The sequence below is a fragment of the Schistocerca americana genome, chromosome 5 (assembly GCF_021461395.2).
Source record: "Schistocerca americana isolate TAMUIC-IGC-003095 chromosome 5, iqSchAmer2.1, whole genome shotgun sequence".
In the NCBI taxonomy this organism is placed as follows: Eukaryota; Metazoa; Arthropoda; class Insecta; order Orthoptera; family Acrididae; genus Schistocerca; species Schistocerca americana.
In genome coordinates this window covers 39,531,900-39,553,053 of record NC_060123.1, presented here as the reverse complement: position 1 = coordinate 39,553,053, position 21,154 = coordinate 39,531,900, and positions in this window count along the sequence as shown.

Sequence of the window (21,154 nt, the reverse complement as noted above, 5' to 3'; positions counted from 1 at the left end):
TGCACATTACTCGGTGAAATAGCAGGAGCAAAGAGACCTCATGGAAGACCTTCACTACGCTTTAGGGACTGCGTCAAGCGTGACATGTGCGCATTTAATATTGACAGTGACAAGTGGGAGCAACTCGTTTACGATCGCAGCAAATGGAGGAAACTGACTGCGGATGGAAGCAAGATGCACGACCAGGTATGGCTAAACAACTTTGCTGCAAAACGATCTCGCAGATATGAGCTTATGTTTAACCCTCCTGCTAGATTGAGTCACATTTGCCTCGCTTGTGGGCGCTCTGGCATCGGACTTCTGAGCGAAAACGTCTCCGGAATGCCACTTGAATCTTCCGACAGGAAGCATCAGGCCATTATATATATTACGAGGGTCGTCCACATAGTAAGTTCCGTTTCTGTTTCTATCCGCTGCAGCGCTACGATCGCAGTTCCCAGCATGCACGGCAGTTACTCTGACTCAAGGAGAATGCATGTTCTCCATTTTCAGATCGCTGCTGCCGACGTGTGCTTTGTAGTGCTTCTTTATAATGTCAGCCGTAATTGAAAATGCTGCCGCGTGTGAAATCAGATCTGTGATGCGTTTTCTAAATGCAAAGAAAGATAAACCAAAGGAAATTCGTCGGCAAATCCACGAGGTTTATTGACAAAATGCTGTGAGTGATTCAATGGTTAGAAGATTGGTCAGACTGTTCAGTGAAGGACGTGATCAAGTGCACGATGAAGAACGATGTGGACGCTCGTCTGTGGTTACTGATGATCTGGTTCACACAATTGAAGAGAAAATTAAGCACAGCCGTAAATTTAAACTTAGTGCCCTTGCTATGGAAGTTCCGCAAATCTCACGATGACCTATTCATGAAATTGTTACTGAAAAACTGAAATTTCGGAAACTTTGCTCACGTTCCGTACCCAAAATTCTTACTGAACAACACAAAAAACAACGGATGGGCAGTGTACTTCAGTTTTTGACACGTTACAATGAAGGAGGCGATGGTTTTCTTTCTCAGATAGTCACAGGAGTTGAAACTTGGGTATCGTACGACACCCCTGAAACAAAACGGCAATCATTGGAATGGAGGCACACTTCATCCTCAACGAAGGCTAAGCCTAAGCAAATCTTGACACCTCGAAAAGTCATGTGCACCGTTTTTTGGGACAGAAAAGGCATTTTGCTGATTGATTTCTTACCACGAGGAGAAACAATCAATGCACATGGTTACTGCGAGACCATTAAGAAATTGCGCCGCGCAATACAGAACAAGCGCCGAGGATTTCAATCAAAAGATGTTTTTTTCCACGATAATGCCCGACCTCACACGGCGAATGTGACCAAACAACTCTTACGAGAATTTCACTGGGACGCGTTTGATCATCCTCCGTACAGCCCGGACCTCGCTCCTAGTGACTTTCATCTCTTCTTGCACGTAAAATCTGTCCTTGGTGGTCAATGACGACGAGCTGAAAGAACATGTTACCACATGGTTGAATACAAAGGCGGCAACCTTCTATGAAGAAGGCATACAGAAACTTGAGCCACGCTTTGACAAGTGCCTACAAAATTTCAGAAGCTATGTAGAAAAGTAGTTTAACAGTTGTAGATTTTTGTACAATACATTTTTTTTCTGTATCTGTAGACGTTTGTTTTATATAACCAAACGGAACTTACTTTGTGGACATACCTCGTATATAAGGCGGAACTGACCACTAGATGTCACAAGATGTAGACCCGCCAGTGTAAACGGAGTTGAGGCGTATTCTATTGTAGTAGAGAAGCAGTAACAGGAAAAAGGGTAGGTCAGGACATTTCGAATGTGGACTGGTCACTGGAAGTCATCTGAGTAACAAATCCGTTGGGGACATTTCAGCCCTTCTAAGGCTGCCCAATTCGACTTTTGGTGATATGATAGAGAAAAATAAAAGCAAAGGAATAACCACACCTTTACCGAGGCGATTTTTGTAGTCAATGCTAGGTGACTATTGACACCTGAAATTGATGAATGGAAACGAATGATTTGGAGTGATACACTGAGGCAATCTGGTGGCCGAGTTTGAACTTGGCGAATGCTTGGAGACCTTTACTTGCCATCACGCGTAATGTCAACTGTGAAGCAGGCCTATATATAAGATACGGTATGGGAGTGTTGTTTGTGGTTAGGATGCGGTTCCCTTATTGAGCTTAAGAAAACGTTAAATGCAGAAGGATATGGAAACTTCTTACAGAATTGTATATAGTTCGGAGACAATGACTGTATCTGCATGACAATGCGCCCTATCATAAAGCAGCATCTGTGAGGCAGTAATATGTGAACAGTAGCATACCTGAAATGCACTGCCCTCTTCAGAGTCCCGATGTGAAGCCGAGGAACACCAGTGGGATGACGCAGAACGTCGGTTTTGCTCCAGACCCCAGGGTCCAACATCACTACCTTTATTGGTTTCTGCTCTCGAGGAAGAATTGGTTCCCCTTCCTTCACAGACTTTCAGACACCTCACTGAATGTGTACCAGCAGAGTTGAAGCTGTCATAAGGGCAAAAGGTGAATTCACCCGTATTAACGTCCACTAATTGGTGTCCAGATACTTTTGACTGTCCAGATACTTTCAATTGGATTTTGTACGTTCGGTAATGCCTAAACATAACAGTTTATATGAGTCACTCAACTTTCGATGGTACACGAGTTGCAATATATGTTTACGCTGTAACAACTCGTAACGGAAAGCACCATGGAGTCAGTAGGTTGAGTTTCCAGTATCGTCTCCCAAGTTCATAAATACTCTTGAGTATGCAATTTTGTCATATGATGACGTGGTTGAAGACCGTGGCTGTTATTTGAAAACAAATGTTGATGGTGTTGAGACAGCAACCAGCCACAAAATTACTTTAAGTTGCTTTATTCAAAACGTACCATTAACGGTTTCGAATCATTACAATTCATCGTCAGACTGCTTTCATGCTTTCATTGGAACATGTGGTGCGTTTTTTATTCATTAGCTGTCGTGAAATGTCGGTCTGGAGTATTTGTTATCATAGTTTTCGTCCAACAAATGATGTTCGTAGTTTCCACCACATTCTTATCGTTGCACACATAAATTTGTACCATTGAACACTTAAGATTTGTCACAGAATACATTTCCACTACATTCTTATCGTTGCATACATAAATTTGTATCACTGAGCGTTTTATATTTGTCACAGAATACGTTTCTAACATGCACCACATGTTTTAATAGATACAAAGTGTTTACAAGGAGAGTATATTCTTAACATAGTTTGAATGACATTAATTGCTTACATTTTATGTGTAATAATGATTACTGTTTTATTAAATGGTTAATAAACACGTAAACTCTGAATAATTTGTGATTTAGTTCCAAAATACAGTTTGTAAACAGCTGAGGAGTACCATTAATTAACATATTTCTACACCAGCAGCACAATCTAATTTGTTAATATCGTTGAAGTTTCCCAATAACAGCTATGAACATGTGCCAATAACTATTCATGATCGTGTATACGTTAACATTTCCAGCGATAGTACTTCTACACGATTCCTCGTTCAGGTCCCCTTCTACTAAATTATTTTTGAAACGTCTCATAGTATCTATTTCAACAGCAAAAACCTTATAATATTTGCATAGGCAATGCTATGCTGCGCGTAAAATGTTCCACATTCGTACACCTCGCCACTGCGTCTAACATCTGCCCGAAGGCTAACAGCAGAAGGAGACCAAAGTCTGTCTCCACCGATAAGGGCCAAATGGAAGTTCTTGCAGAGGCTCTGCAGATATGAGGGCTACTGCACATGTACGAGGGAATGCTGAAAAGTAATGCCTCAGAATTTCTTACATGAAATAACTGAAAGATTTTTAAATGAAACAAATGTTACTAACGTTATACATTACTGGCCATTAAAATTTTTACACCAAGAAGACATGCAGATAATAAACGGGTATTCATTGGACAAATATATTATACTAGAACTGACATGTGATTACATTTTCACGAAATTCGGGTGCATAGATCATGAGAAATCAGTACCCAGAACAACCACCTCTGGCCGTAATAACGGCGTTGATACGCCTGGGCATTGAGTCAAACAGAGCTTGGATGGCGTGTACAGGTACAGCTGTCCATGCAGCTTCCACACGATACCACAGTTCATCAACAGTAGTGACTGGCGTATTGTGACGAGCCAGTTGCTCGGCCACCATTGACCAGACGTTTTCAATTGGTGAGAGATCTGGAGAACGTGTTGGCTAGGGCAGCAGTCGAACATTTTCTGTATCTAGAAAGGGCCGTACAGGACGTGCAACATGCGGTCGTGCATTATCCTGCTGAAATGTAGGGTTTCGCAGGGATCGAATGAAGGGTAGAGCCACGGGTCGTAGCACATCTGAAATGTAACGTCCACTGTTGAAAGTGCCGTCACAAGAGGTGACCGAGACGTGTAACCAATGGCAACCCTTACCATCACGCCGGGTGATAAGCCAGTATGGCGATGACGAATACACGCTTCCAATGTGAGTTCACCGCGATGTCGCCAAACAGGGATGCGACCATCACGATCCTGTAAACAGAACCTGGATTCATCCGAAAAAATGACGTTTTGCCATTCGTGCACCCAGGTTCGTCGTTGAGTACACCATCGCAGGCGCACCTGTCTGTGATGCAGCGTCAAGGGTAACCGGAGCCATGGTCTCCGAGCTGATAGTCCATGCTGCTGTAAACGTCGTCGAACTGTTCGTGCAGATGGTTGTTGTCTTGAAAACGTATCCATCTGTTGACTCAGGGATCGAGACGTGGCTGCGCGATCCGTTACAGTCATGCGGATAAGATGCCTGTCATCTCGACTGCTAGTGATACGAGGCCGTTGGGATCCAGCACGGCGTTCCATATTACCCTCCTGAATCCACCGATTCCATATTCTGCTAACAGTGATTGGATCTCGACCAACGCGAGCAGCAATGTCGCGATACGATAAACCGCAATCGCGATAGATTACAATCCGACCTTTATCAAAGTCAGAAACGTGATGGTACGCATTTCTCCTCCTTACAAGAGGCATCACAACAACGTTTCACCAGGCAACGGCGGTCAACTGGCGTTTGAGGATGAGAAATCGGTTGGAAACTGTCCTCATGTCAGCACGTTGTCGGTGTCGCCACCGGCGCCAACCTTGTGTGAATGTTCTGAAAGGCTAATCATTTGCATTTCACAGCATCTTCTTCCTGTCGGTTAAATTTCGCGTCTGTAGGACGTCGTCTTCGTGGTGTAGCACTTTTAATGGCCATTAGTGTACGTCTTTGTTGTTCATGCCTATATATTTATTTTTCAACGCAGTCACCCTGGCGACGAAACACATTTCTCCCAACGAGAGACCACTATGTTCTCAAACGATCACTGTAGAATGTTTGACTTTAAGAACCTTCAACATCGCAGTGCGTCAGCAATCGTTGGTTAATATATTAAAAAAGTTAGAAACCCGCCGCGATTGCGAAAAAAGAACCTACGTTAACACTAGGTGCTTTTTTCTCAATCGCGGCGGGTTTCTAACTTTTTTAATATGTTTGACTTTATTGACGGAGCGACCACCTCGCCTCTGCTTGTAGCTTCATCACTACCAAAGTCAAGTCCTCGAAGGCGTTCTTTAAATTTCTGAAACAGACGGAAATCGGTTTGGGTCCAGTCTGAACTGTATGGAGAATGATCAGTGACAGTGAAGCCAGGGTGTCGAATTGTAATAGATGTCGCTGCGCTCGTGTGCTCTTGCATTGTCATGCCGGGGGAGAGGGTGTTCCATGTGTGGTCGAACTCTTCGAATTCGCAACTCGTGTACGGCAAGCTGTTTCTCACGCAGTAACGTCGTTACATTACACACCGTCGTGTTCCGTTCTGTACGTCAAGTGTGTACATGTGCAGTTCAGTAACCTGTATGATTTGTAGGCACGTGTAAGGATACCTATACATCAAATTACGCATCAAACAGTAAAGTAACAACACAACTTTTCAGGGGCAAATTGCACAGTCTTTTTTATGGAAATATTATTTGGATACTTAATGACCGCAGTATGAAACACGAAAAGAGTGATGTGAAGCACCGTACTTGCTCGTCTGATAACAAAAAATTTCAGGTTCTTATTGCATTGCAACTTCATTGAAATTAATGTTCCTTTAACGGCATGCGTTCGCGTAGAGACGTATTACTGAGTGGCATATTTATCAATGATCGTTTTGGAGTAGTTTAATTTCGGAGATAAAAGATAGCCGTTATGCGGCAACCACAAGAATTTAGTTAAAGCTACTATCAATCTTTGCAGATAAATTAAAATGGCACTGAAGTTAAATAATATAATTAAAATAAAAACTTTGTAAGCTACTGCCGCGGCTCTTTGTCGTGTAAGATTGGCAATATTCAAATACGGCGTTGCGGCAGTGCAAATGGCCGACAACAATCATTCATACGCTCAGGCTGTATTGCGCTATCTGGTATTCTGAAAAGATAAGACGTTAATTCCCTAACACATAGGGATGCTAAATGTGCGTAAATAAAGGTTTTAAGAGCAGATAAACATATATATTTAACCAAAATGCAAAATAAGTACACTTACAATGTCTCTCATGTCTATCCTCATCCAAGATTAAGACCGGAGTAAACAATTACGTAAAATCATTCGACCGTTTGACAGCTATTAATATTTTTAACGTAGAACAAAGAATAATATACATAATAAATCAATACTGTTTTTAACACAGTTACGTTGAATGATAATTTTTATTTCTTTACTTTTTTTCCTACGTCTTTCAAGAATCATAAAAGTGTTAATTCATAGCGCTGTTCCCGACTCCACATGAATATTGTTCTCCTCAGGGCAACCAGTACAACACGCTACAATTCGGAGCCCTCTACTGGCAGAGGGCTACACATATGGAGAAGTGAAGAATAAAGATGTAGACTGTTAATAACGTTTGTTTTATTTTAAAAGGTTTAAGAGCTTTTACGTAAAAAAATCGAAGGCTTTACTTTTCAGCACGCCCTCGTGTTAGCATCAAAAGCTGCAGCATAGCAGTCATCGGACTGAAGATCACAACAACATGTTTTCAATTTTGATCCTTCTTTCTCTTATTAATACAAAAGACAGATCTGTTTTCTACATCCATCAGTACATTAAAAACAGGTTTATTAGTTTTGTATTAAACTGAAAAATAGGAGAATTATTGATAGAATGTTTCATTCCAACTGTTGGTCTGCTGTAGGGAGCAAGAGAGCAGCTCATGTAATTATTTCATTTCAAAAAGAAACGAAAAGTACATCTATTTAAAGAAGCTGATAAAAATGCTCTTAACACGTTTTTAAGAGACAGTCTTCACTCCTTCCACGTAAGCGTAGAAAATATGTGGAATGATTTCAAAGAGACAGTATCGACGGCGGTTGAGAGATATGCACCATATACATTAATAAGTGATGGTACTGATCCCACATGGTACTCAAAACGGGTCATATCGCTGTTGTAGAAGCAGCGAAAAAAGCAAGCCGCATTTAAAAGAACGCAAAATCCCCAATATTGGTGAAGTTTTGGAGAAGTTCGCAATATAGTGCGTACTTTAATGCGAGATGCTTTCAGTAATTTCCACAACGAAACTCTGTCTCGGAATCTGGCAGAAGACCCAAAGACGTTCTCGTCATACATAAAGCACACGAGTTGCAAGACGGAATCAATACCTTCACTGCGCGATAACAACGGTAAACTCGCTAACGGAGAGTTATTAAACACGGTTTTCCGAAACTCCTTCACCAAAGAAGACGAAGTAAATGTTCCCGAATTTCAATCAAGAACAACTGCCAAGAACAGAAACATAGAAGTAGATATCCTCGGTGTAGCAAAGCATCTTAAATCACTGAATAAAGGCAAGGCCTCCGGTCCAAATTGTATACCAGTCAGATTCCTTTCAGTGTATGATGAAGCAATAGCTCCACATTTAGCAATTACATACAACCGCTCGCTCACAGAAAGATCCGTACCTAAAGACTGGAAAATTGCTCAAGTCGCACCAATACCCAAAATTGGAAATAGGAGTAATCCGCTGAATAACAGGCCCATATCACTAACGTCCATTTGCAGTAGGTTTTGGAACATATGCTTTTTTCGAACATTATGAATTACCTCGAAGAAAAAGATTTATTGACACACAGTCAGAACGGTTTCAAATAACATCTTTCTTGTGAAACACAACTAGCTCTTTATACTCATGAAGTAATGAGTGATATCGACAGGGGATGTCAGTTCGTAGTAATAGACAGAAAGTCATCGAGTAAAACAGAAGTAATATCCGGCGTTCCCCAAGGAACGAGACCCTCTATTGTTCTTGATCCGTATTAACGACATAGGAGACAGATGATGCTGCCATTTACCGTCTTGTAAAGTCATCAGATGACTAAAACTAATTGAAAAATGATTTAAATAAGATGCCTGTATGGTGCGTAAAGTGGCAATTGACCCTGAGTAAAGAAAAGTGTGAAGTTATTTACATGAGTACTAAAAGAAATCCGCTAAATATCGATTACGCGGTAAGTCGCACAAACCTGAGGGCTGTAAATTCAACTAAATACTTAGGGATTACGATTACAAATAACCTAAATTGGAACGATCACATAGATAAAGTTGTTGGTAGAGCAAACCAAAGACTGCATTGGCAGAACAGTTAGAAGGTGCAACAGGTCTACTAAAGAGACAGCTTACACCACGCTTGTCACGTTCTCGCTTCCCGAGCACGGGGTCCCGGGTTCGATTCCCGGCGGGGTCATGGATTTTCACCTGCCTCGAGATGACTGGCTGTTTGTGTTGTCCTCATCATTTCATCATCTTACATGCGAGTGGCGAAATTAGGCTGAGCAAAGGTTGGGAATTTTTACGGGCGCTGATAACCACGCAGATGAGCGCCCCACAATCCAAACATCATCATCATACGCCACGCTTATCCGCCCTGTCTTGGAGTGTTGTTGTGCGTTGTGGGATCCGCATCAGGTGGGACTGACGGATGACATCGAAAAAGTTCAAAGAAGGGCGGCCCCTTTTTTTATTATCGTGAAATAGGGGAGATAGTGCCACAGACATGATTCGTGAATTGGAGTGGCAGTCATTTAAACAAAGGCGTTTTTAGTTGCAACGGGATCTTCTCATGAAATTTTAATGACCAGTTTTCTCGCCCGATTGCGAGAGCATTCTGTTGGCACCCACCTACATAGCGAGAAAAGATCATCACGATCAAATGAGATAGATCAGGGACCGCACAGGAAAATTTAAGTGCTCGTTTTTCCGGTGCGTCGTTCGAGAGTGGAACGGTAGAGAGACAGCTTGAACGTGGTTCATTGTACCCTCTGCCAGGCACTTTATTGTGAATAGCAGAGTAATAACGTAGATGTAGATGTAGATAAGTAAAAACTAAACAAAGAAAAGCACTGGTTAACAAACTTATCATTCCTCACCTGAAGACGATGGCAAGTCATGTCACCAAAAATCGTACGGAATGACGATTGTACCTGACTGAACATTCGAGAAAAATTTAAATTAAACAACTGCATGGCCATCCTCCGCAACAGCTGTTGTAATCTTAGTCGTCACTGGTTTTTTCGTCTTATGCTTCCAGCTAATAAAGAGCATGCGTTTCGTCTTTTATTTATAAAGCGTGATCTGTCGTCATTTTGGAAATATCTATATTTAAAGTGTATATACTTTTAGGTACTTACAGATGCAAAACATTATTTTCTTATAAAATTAGCTCATAATTTAGTTCGGTGTTTGTGCCTCTTGTTTACACACATATATAACTACCATAAAGAAAATGTGTTAACTGGTTGCCAGCACTCTAAACCTACGTAGAAAACAAGTGGATAAACATAAACACTGTCCTGAGGGCGGAACAGCTGAAGCTACGCTACTGTTGCCCCTGTAAAGTTTTAAAAAAAAACGAGATAAAGTGGAAATAACATAACGCAGCGTAAAAAACGTGGATTTAAAGAAGGCGAAAAACTGCCAAGAGTGTGTGCGCAACTAAGTTTCTTTCGAGCTTTGTGGTTTTTAGAATACTTCAACAAGAGGCAAAAGAACAGTAGCTTAATTATACTCCTATTTTGTAAGGAAATACTCTTTTTAATCTATAAATGCGAAAAATGTATACGCACATTCTGTATCCATATTTCCAGAATGATCACCGAATATCCCTTATAATTGAAACGCGACTGGCGTATAATACCCCTTATCTGCAGTAATCTTCAGACGGAGAAACCGATAAAAACCTTGATAAAAAAAAGTAGTTGTGAAGTCCCATAAGCCGAATAGCTACTAGGTTTTTTAAGGCTGTCAGATTCGGAGACAAGCTTAGCTCTTTTCACACTGTGTAACGGAGCAACGGTCACCGTTGATGGTGGCGCGCATTGTTCCTAGTAAACCTCATACGCATCTAAATGGAATGCGATGATTTCAGAATAAAATTGGGTCCTGAAGTTTTTACCATTTACGAGCCGTAGTAATTTAACACCACCATCATTTTTGTGGGGCCTGTCCCTGTCAGAAGCGAGAGCAATAGCAGGAGATGCACAGTTCGGAGACAATGGCCAGATCATACGTTGTTTGCGCTTGCTCAAAATAACGGCAAGTCACTATTAAATGATCCGCAAATAATCCGAGCTACGCGCTTTGCCTATAGCAGAATGAAATCGATGGCTGAAAGCGAGAGGCATTCGAACATTGTGTCTCTTTGCCACGATCACCTGAACTCGCGGTTCCAGCTAGCTTTTCTGAAACAAATATTAAAAAAAGATAACTCAGAAAGAACTTAACAATTGCGGGGAGAAGTTTTAATTATAAATAATACGAGGCGTGCAACATTGCTTCCGCCGTCCATTCCCCAACATTTGAGGCTCTAATGAAACAAATTCGTTACACATGTATCATTCAAAGTATTTTCCATCGATGGCCACTACTTTCTCCCATCTTTCGGGCAGTGTACGAATTCCACGTCGATAAAATTGTTCATCTTTTGAAGCGATCCACGAATCGATCAGATTCGTGACTTCTTCATGAGATCGGAAGTGCTGGTCAGCCAGGCCATGCGCCATTGATCTAAACAAGTGATAGTCGGAGGGAGCAACGTCTGGAGAATACGGCGGGTGGGGTAGGACTTCCCATTTTAACGTTTCCAAGTACGTTTTGACCTCTTTTGCAACGTGGGGTCGAGCGTTGTCGTGCTGCAAAATCACTTTATCGTGCCTCTTGCTGTATTGCGGCCGTTTGTCCTTTAATGCTCTGCTCAAACGCATGAACTGCGTTCGATAACAAGCGCCTGTGATTGTTTCACTTGGTTTTAACACCTCATAGTACACGAAGCCGAGCTGATCCCACCAAATGCAGAGCATGATCTTGGAGCCGTGAATATTCGGTTTGGCCGTCGACGTGGAAGCATGGCCGGGATTTCCCCATGATTTTCTGCGTTTAGGGCTATCGTAATGAAAACATTTTTCGTTCCCGGTCGCAATACGATGCAGAAGTTCCTTCCGTTTTTGCCTCTGAAGCAACTGTTCACATACACACGAACGCCGTTCAACGTCTCTTGGTTTCAGCCCACACGGACCCTAGTTCCTTCTTTCTGAATCATGCCCATAGCCTTGAGACGTTTTGAAATGGCTTGCTGTGTCACTCCCACTAATCGTGCCGATTCTTCTTGAGTTTGACGCGAGTCTTCACTCAGCAATGTCTCAAATTCTGCATCTTCGAAAACATTCTCTCTTCCACCAATATGCTGGTCTACGACGTTAAAATCACCGTTCTTGAAGCGTTGAAACCACTCACGACACGTTCTTTCACTAATAGCGTCCTTAACATACGTACCTGAGAGCATTCGATGAGACCCAGCCGCTGTTTTCTTCATACTGAAACAAAACAGTAACACCTCCCGCAAATGACGAGAATTAGGCTCGTGAACTGACATTTTCAATCAAAAATAATTTTATGATGCAGACACAAATCGACTAATGTTTGAATGACCAAGGTCTAAGCTAACTGCCTGACATCTGCAATCTGTTTCTCTCGACCGCTACTTACCGTTGTCGCCACCTATCGGCAAACGGCGGAAACAAAGCTGTACACCTTGCAACAAGAATGCAAACCGCTTTTGACTTATTTAAACATAAATCAAATCTATATCTACTGCAGAGACACTCAAAATGCGCCCGTTTTGTTCGATGGGGACAAGAGAAGTGGCGAAATTCAGTTTGCTGAGAGGATATTCGCTCCTTGCTCTTTCTAAAACATATGAAAATACAGTTCCTCCGATTTGTTACAGCCGCAGGCTGGCTTTTCTGATATCGTTGGTCTCAGTCTACATGTTATTACATTTTTCGCATACGGCTTAATATATTTCTTTAATAAAGGAGCACAATTCCGCGCAAGAAATATACTTGGAAACAATTCATACCAGCTACAGAAATAGGTTGTTGCGTCTACCGGGATGATTTACTGTAGCTGCAGCGCGATGCACTCGGAAGAAGAAACGGCGTGCGCGAGAAACTGCAACATCTGCTGGACAGGGGTGGTATTGCAACGACGCAGAGAGGTAGGCCCCGTTACGCCGGTAATAATGCGCAGCGTGTTACTCCGCGGAAAAAAAGCAGTGCAGGACACAAAACACTGAGAAGTCTGTATTGAAGAGAAGCTCGCGACACAATTGGCGTATTTACTCTGCGTCACAAGGCGGTGGACGTGCAGTCCATGAGAAGTGTCTGCTTCCGACCACTGGGTGGTGTGAGATAACACACAAGTGTTGCCACTGAACGGTTCTGTCTCAGGAAAAAACGATAGCATCAAGAAGAAGCTGTTCAATATAAACATAAGTTGGTCAGCGTGTTGTGGCGTCGCAACTAGTGCGCGATCGCCCATTTGTCTATTAAAAGCATTACTTCAGAATGTATGTGGGCTGCAATGTAAGCCGGTAGAGTATTATACGGTCAGTAACGGACGAGTTGTGTCCTGCAGACTGACGTCCCGACCATCTGTTGCAGCTGCGTGTGTGAAAGCAGTGGAGTAGGGCTGGCAGGCCAGTTACATTATACGAAACTAAAAATATTAATAACTAATAAAGGAATAACTTGAGGAACGTCATGTTTGATGTACAACTTTCTGTTGTGAAAACAAACAATATGTCAAAGTCTGAGATCAAAAATATTTGTATTTTGGAAGTTAATAAAATTTCATAAAAAAAACGTAATTTTCCGACAGTCAAGAATTGAAATAAATACATTGATGTAATAGTTCACCTTCAGTGACTATGTACGATGATCTGATAACACTTTCAGTGTTTATATATATATATATATATATATATATATATATATATATATATATATATGGAAAGTTTTTAGTTTCAGAAAACCTCTGTGATTTTTCTATAATAATAATTTCAAGAATTCTAAGTAAATATGTGTATTGTGTGTTAGGGTGCGTGTGAATGAGAATGCGTGCGTGGGAGTATGTGGGACGTTCGGCATTATTAAAAATCATTCATGTAATTCTCTACAGGAACTGGCAAGTGTTCCAACTCTGTAACATGGGAACGAATCCACTAGTGGTTCCCCTACTAGTGAATGTCGGATGTCCAAGTATGTATGCTTGTGTATAAGACAGCCAGAACATTCGCGACTACATAAAAAATTTCCAGATGTGGAGTAAAGCTTATAGTTCATTTTGTTTTGTTTATTTAATTAGAGAGTTTTGTGTTACTTAATTTGATGACGTTAATGAGCCTAGAGTAGTGGCTGGTGCTTGCTAGATTTTGGCGCGAGCCGCGCCCTAGAAGTGAGTTCTCATTGGTCGTAAGTGCTGACAGCCAATGAGAAGCGAGACGGTTGGCCGCCTAGCGAGGAGATATAGTTTTGAGTATGGAAGAGAGAGAGAGGAGAGTCGCGAGCTAGCTTTGATTGGAGGCGGTTATGCTGGATGTGAATTTTCGCATTATGTGTAAGATGAAGTCTTGGGATGACTTCCGCGTTATGGTCCAGTGTTAATGGTATCTGGTAGTGACCAGAAACTGTTTACGAAAACTTTAGAGTGTTGTGATAATTCATTCCGACGAAAATCACGAGTGAACTTTGAATTATATAGCGTGGCGGTACTGAGTATATTCTTACTGAGTATTTTATGGCGAGCATAAACTTTTACTGAAGACAACCACTGAATATCGTGTGCAGAAGTAATTGGCCGATCATTGACTGTGTTACAAGTAATTGGTTTCGGAATTTGGGAAGGTAAAAGTTCTGGCTGTTTTAAGTATGGTGATAACTGTGAGCAGAAACTTTAGTAATTTTCGTAAACGTGGGCTTATGATCTTGCTTAACGGCAATAAAGATCTATTGAAGGTTTAAATTTGAACTTCATGTTTAAAATACGAGTGACATCGCCTTTCCGAATCATTTCTTTAAAGTACATAGAAAATTTTCAGCAAATTTTACTTATAGCGGCCTCCTGCGTGTAGCTATGAGGTTATAATTTCCTCAACACTGCTTTTCTGTGATCTCGTAAGTACCTGCAGTCAGGAGTTTACGTGCGAAGATCTACCGCTGTAAAGAGGTAGGTGAACAAAAATTATAAAAGAAATTGCATTGCAGCGGCAACGTATAATCCGACGCAGTTGGTGCATCGCACGCACGCACGTAAAAAATCTGTCCCAGTGTTTCTACATCTGAAGGATGATATCTATTAAACTTTCGCACCAGTCGCATAAGAGTAGCGTTAGTAGCGCTACTATGAGAACGAAAATCAGGATTGCTTTAAATACACGCTGTAACGGTCGTGAGTGTTAGTTACCTGTGAGATTAGGCGTGGAGACCTGATGTTAGTCAAGAATGTCTTTAAAGAGTCAAAGACGACATTACCAACGCCTCCCTGACTTTTAACGAGGTCGTAAGACAGAGCTACCAAAAAGCTGGATGTACCTGCCGCGATATTGAAGAAGGATTTGGCATGAATGTAGCCACTTAACGAGACAGCTCGCAGTGGTGGTAACGAAAAAAATACAATCGTGAGGAGACTGGAACTAGATGACCACTTGACACAACCCAGAGGGAAGCCCATCGTGTTCGTCATATTGCCCTGGCGCATTGTCCTGCATCTACAGCAGCAGTTTGGTCAGTAGTTGGCAACTCAGTGACACAACGGATTGTTACAAATCGGTTACTTCAAGGACGCCAGACGCCTTGTAGAGGGCATTTCGCGGACCGCATTTCATTGCCATTTGTGACTTCAGTGGTGTGAAGCGAGAGCTCATTGGAGGACAGGGTGGACGTTTGTTCTGTTTTCTGTTCTGCCTCGATGCCAGTGATGGCCTTGTGTTGGTTAGCAGGAAGCCGATTGAGGGCTTGCAACGAACTTGTCTGCATCCTAGACACACTGGACCTACACTTGAAGTTATGGTCTGCGGTGCAATTTCGTATGACAGCGGGAGCACTCTTATGGTTCTCCTAGGCACCCTGGCTACAAATTTGTACTGACTACAAATTGGACTTAAATATCTCTATGGAAAGTTGGTCACTGACTGTGCTGTGGTGTGCATACACAAACTCTGAGTCTGAAATGTTATTATCGCGAGTAGTAGCGAGCGAACAGTTGTTGAGAGTAATATCGTAGCTTGCCGTGACCGTGCTAGTAGCGCCGGAAGAGACTTTGGTATCAACTAACGATTTTTGGTAATTTTTCTTTTTGGTGCTGCACTTAGTTGTTGTTTGCTTGCGTACTGGAAGGATTTTGTCAGATTTGTGTATGCATACACTGTGAGGAGTATTCGTTTCTTTGTTGTGACCAGATACTTGATTATTGTTTATAGACATTGTAGAGTTATGAAAGTTTTTGATAATCATACTGTCGAAGAAGGAAAGGTGTGTGAAAAGTTTGTCAGCGTTTAAATAATCAATTTTCTGAATATACTAAATCGAAAGTTTTTGTTGGTTTGATTTTTTTACGGTGCCTAAATCTTGTTGACCAAATTCCTCCTGGTCAATCAATTTCTATATAAAAACTTGCAGTAGTTGTATCCGCACTTGTGACCATGCTTTGCAGTTTGCGTGGGTCGCAGTCTTTCTAATGAATTATTTAGCATGTTTCTGGTCGTGCAGTTGCAGCTGCAAGACGAGGTAAGTTGTCTGTTGCGTACAGGATCATTGCAGTACAGATGTTAGGAGACATTAGAGAATATCTTAAAACTCGCAGTCAGGTACTAGATAATAGACTTTTTAATGATATGTAGGAAGAGTAATCCATTTCTGTTTTTTTTCCCTTTTCTTTTCTTCTTAGTAATAATACTATTGTCAGAGATGGAACTTCTCACGTTTCTCTACGTCGTTCAAAAGAACAAATAATAATCACATGTATATATTGATGATTTCAAGATAGCAACTTAATTATTCATTACTCTTCCTACAAACCATGAACAAATCTAGTCAGGTATTCTCCAACGCCTCCTAACAATTATACTGTAATGCTCCTGTACCCAACACACAACTTAGCTCGCATTGACGCTGCAACTGTGTAAACAAAAAAATGGCTCTGAGCACTATGGGACTTAACATCTATGGTCATCAGTCCCCTAGAACTTAGAACTACTTAAACCTAACTAACCTAAGGACATCACACAACACCCAGCCATCACGAGGCAGAGAAAATCCCTGACCCCGCCGGGAATCGAACCCGGGAACCCGGGCGTGGGAAGCGAGAACGCTACCGCACGACCACGAGATGCGGGCTGTGTAAACAGCAACATACTAAAATAATTCATAAGAAAGACTGCAATACATGCAGCGAACAGTGGATGGTAACAACTACTAATGCAACTACTGCTATTTTTTATACAGAATTTGAATGAGCAACAGAAGTTTGGTCAACAAGCGTTAAGCGTGTAAAGAAATGATAGAAAACTGATGACTTAAACACCGACAAACTTTACACAGATCTTCCCTTTTCCGACAGTATGATTAACAAAAGCTTATTAAAACTCTACAATGTCTATAAACAATAATCAAGTATCTGGTCACAACAAAGAAACGAATGCTCCTCACAGTGTATGCATACATAAATCTGACAAAATCCCTCCAGTGAGCAAACGAGCAACAACTACGTACAACAAAAAAGGCAGATTATCAAAAATCCTCAGTTAATACAAAAGTCTCTTCCGGCGCTACTAGCATGGTCACGGCAGGCTGCGCTCTCTCTTGTCTCGCGATTTCTCTCCACGGCAGGCTGCGTCCAGTCACTTCCGACTACTCTCAATTCTGACGAGCGTCCTGTACGGCCGCCCCAACTTAGAAAATATTTTCAAGGCGCCACAATTCGCACGTTACCTCACATAATCCAGATTGAACTGAAACACAGACGTGGCTTTACCACCGAAAAATTGAAAATCTGCACCGACAGAGTGGAATAGGTCACACATCCTAATCCATGATAGGGATGATGATTATGTTTATGTTTATGCTTACATAATACTTCTGATATGTATTCTGAATGGATTAACACCATTCCAGAAATATTTTTGGTCAATGTTTAATGCATAATTTGAAAAGGTGAAATCATTTCTAGTAAAATAAACCTTCTGCAGTAGAATTTTCGTCTGGTAATGTGAATAACTGTTTGGCTTAATACCATGACTACTGGGAGAAAACAGCCACAGAATATTTGGTATAGCCATGAGTACCTATATTTGATAAAGAATATTAGATATTCTGCTGAATACAGTATTTGGAATGAAAACAAAAAGAAGAGATCAAAAAAGGACAGAGATTATTAACGTAGACCTTCGACGGAAGTCAAAATGGAGACCTTTTCGTCGAGTGGAACTTTCACTACGTGACTGCTGCTTAATTTTTCAACAGATCTCCGCATTCGTTGCTGGCTTGTATTGTCAGCTTTTTACTTTCAGAAGTAAAGTCCCCGGGAACAATCTGCCGCACAAATGACATCTGCAGGTGTTTAACGGGGAATCGGTGGCAGCTACAGTGACAGAAAATAATTACTTCACTGCCTTACGTGTTTCGTTGCTATGCAGTTGTAACAGAAATGTTGAAGTATCTAAATTGGCAGGAATTCAAAGAAAGTGTTTGTATGTTTAGTGAGAATCAGGTTAAATATTCGAAGAACCTGTTTTTAGGCTATCTACCCCTACCTATCAATTCAATGGAAAGCGTGAGTATAAAATTATACAAACATTACTACACACAGAGTCGTAGCAGTGATTATTCTTACAGTGTTTCGTCCGAGAATGGAACGAGAGGAAAACTTGATACATCGCGGAGTAAAAAGCGCCCTGGATTACACATTTTACAATTACACATTTTTAGGTCTTCTCCTACGTCTCTACGCCTGGGGGTGGGGGGGGAGGGGGAGTCCGGAGGTCCGTGCACTCGACACCTTGCATCATGTGAAAAGAGGAGACTTTGATTCGTCGAAGCACACTATCCGTCTCCCGTCAGTCACTATTCAGTTTCTGTCTATTTTGACCCTTTGACAACGTGGTGCTTTACGTGTCGCTATAGAGACTAGTCTTTTCCGAGGTATCCGACTCCAAATGTCTACTGAGTGAAGTTGATTTGGCAAAACTCGTTCGGAAACTAGCTGAGATGGGCCTGCATTCGCTGACAGCAGCTGCCCCTATCAGATTCGAAACCTGTTGTCATTAACAAAGCGTCACACTCGACTCTGGTCACTGAAGTCTGTGGACCACTGTCCTTACGCCGTGTTACGTAGATCCGAGTGCTAAATCTTTCCTCATTAACTCATTAGACAGTCCGTACTGATACATCTACAAATCAGGCAATTTCTTTCATAGTGCTATTACAGGCACGTCCAAACACGGCAGCACGTTTTTTTGTGATTCTGCCACGTGGAGACGTGGCAGAATATTTAATGTCTGTGCTTGCCTGATGTCTCTGTTTAGCTTTAGTATGAAACTGTCAGCCTCACAGAGAAACGCAGCGAAGGTGATCTACTCGTACTAGCGGGCGAGGAGACGAATCAGTGATATTGGCCACGCATCGCTGAAGAGAGTGGCGCAACTTTGCTCGCGATCCACACTCGCTCCCCTTCTGCTATATTACGGTCCGCCACGCCTTCAAAAGGAAAACTTCAACCGATTTCAGCTTCAGGCTAGCGCCGATAGTCGCTGATATTGCCATCGTATCGGAAAGTAAGCGAGCTGCGCGGACGGTTGAGTTCAGTTCTCTGTTATCTGCGTGCATCTTCGCGATTTTCTGTGGCTTCACCGCGGGATAGGTAACTATGAACTTGGGTTATGTTACGTTAGACTGTCATTCTCATAAATCGCTGTACAGCTACAGGACAAACGCTATGGAAAGGTCGCGGGCATGCAAAAGCGTTGATGGGTTCCATAGATATACCCCAATTGTTTTGTACTCGTATATCCTGCAAAGAAAGACTGGGTTCTTTACATTAAAAGTTCCCAGAATTTGTTGAGTTTGAATGAAAATGGAGGGTCATTCAGTTCCGTGGATCTTCACCGTTACTGAATCCACGACGTCACAATTGTCCAAGAAATGGGACTCTGGTTGAAACAGTATTGATTGAGAATGGCCGGACTTGGTCTGGGTCAAGAATGAATTTTTGACTCCGCAGTGGAGTGTGGGCTGATTTGAACTTCGTGGCAGCTTAAAACTATGCTGCAACGGGCCTCGAACCTGGAATCTACGCGCCCCGTGTGGAAGTGCTCTAGCTACTGAGCTGTTCAAACATGAATCTCACGTCGCCCTCACATCTTCACTTCCGCCAGTACCTCTTCTCGTGCCTTCCTCGCGGAAAGGTTAAGCCTCAGGTTAGAATCTTGGTCTGAATGATTGACTACAAGCCACGTGAGTGCTGTAATCAAGCCTGATACACATTATGAAGACATCGATACCAATGGATCGCGATAATTTCATTTCTAATTAAAGCTCGTACAAAACTGTGTTTGAGAACGATATAAATCACTTAAACCCCATTGCCTCAAATGTCGTTTTTGTTCTTCTGCTTCTTGGCACTTGGCGGGAAGGGTGATTGTATGATGGACAGTTGGAAAATTGGTTGTATAAAGAAGTAACGTTTAGTTGCGGAAAGAACGGTCTTTTGGAACCTTTTGAGAGACATATTTTGTGAACTACACTACTGGCCATTAAAATTGCTGCACCAAGAAGAAATGTAGATGATAAACGAGTATTCATTGGACAAATATATTATTCTAGAAATGACATGTGATTACATTTTCACGCAATTTGGGTGCATACATCCTGAGAAATCAGTACCCAGAACAATCACCAACAACCTTTATACGCCTGGGCATTGAGTCAAACAGAGCTTGGATGGAGTGTACAGGTACAGCTGCCAATGCAGCTTCAACACGATACCACAGTTCATCAAGAGTAGTGATTGGCGTATTGTGACGAACCAGTTGCCCGGCCACCATTGACCAGACGTTTTCAATTGGTGAGAGATCTGGAGAATGTGCTGACCAGGGCGGGAGTCCAACATTTTCTGTATCCAGAAAGGCCCGTACAGGACCTGCAAGACGCGGTCGTGCATTATCCTGCTTAAATGTAGGGTTTCGCAGGGATCGAATGAAGGGTAGAGCCACGGGTCGTAACACATCTGAAATGTAACGTCCACTGTTCAAAGTGCCGTGCCGTCAATGCGAACAAGAGGTGACCGAGACGTGTAACCAATGGCACCCCATACCATCACGACGGGTGATACGCCAGTATGGCAATGACGAATACATGCTTCCAATGGGCGTTCACCGCGATGTCGCCAAACACGGATCCGCCCATCATGATACTGTAAACAGAACCTGAATTCATCCGATAAAATGGCGTTTTGATATTCGTACACCCAGGTTCGTCGTTGAGTACACCATCGCAGGCGCTCCTGTCTGTGATGCAGCGTCAAGGGTAACCGCAGCCGTGGTCCATGCTGCTGCAAACGTCGTCGAACTGTTCGTGCAAATGGTTGTTGCCTTGCAAACGTCTCCATCTGTTGACTCAGGGATCGAAACGTGGCTGCACGATCCGCTACAGCCATGCGGATAAGATGCCTGTCATATCGACTGCTAGTGATACCAGGCCGTTG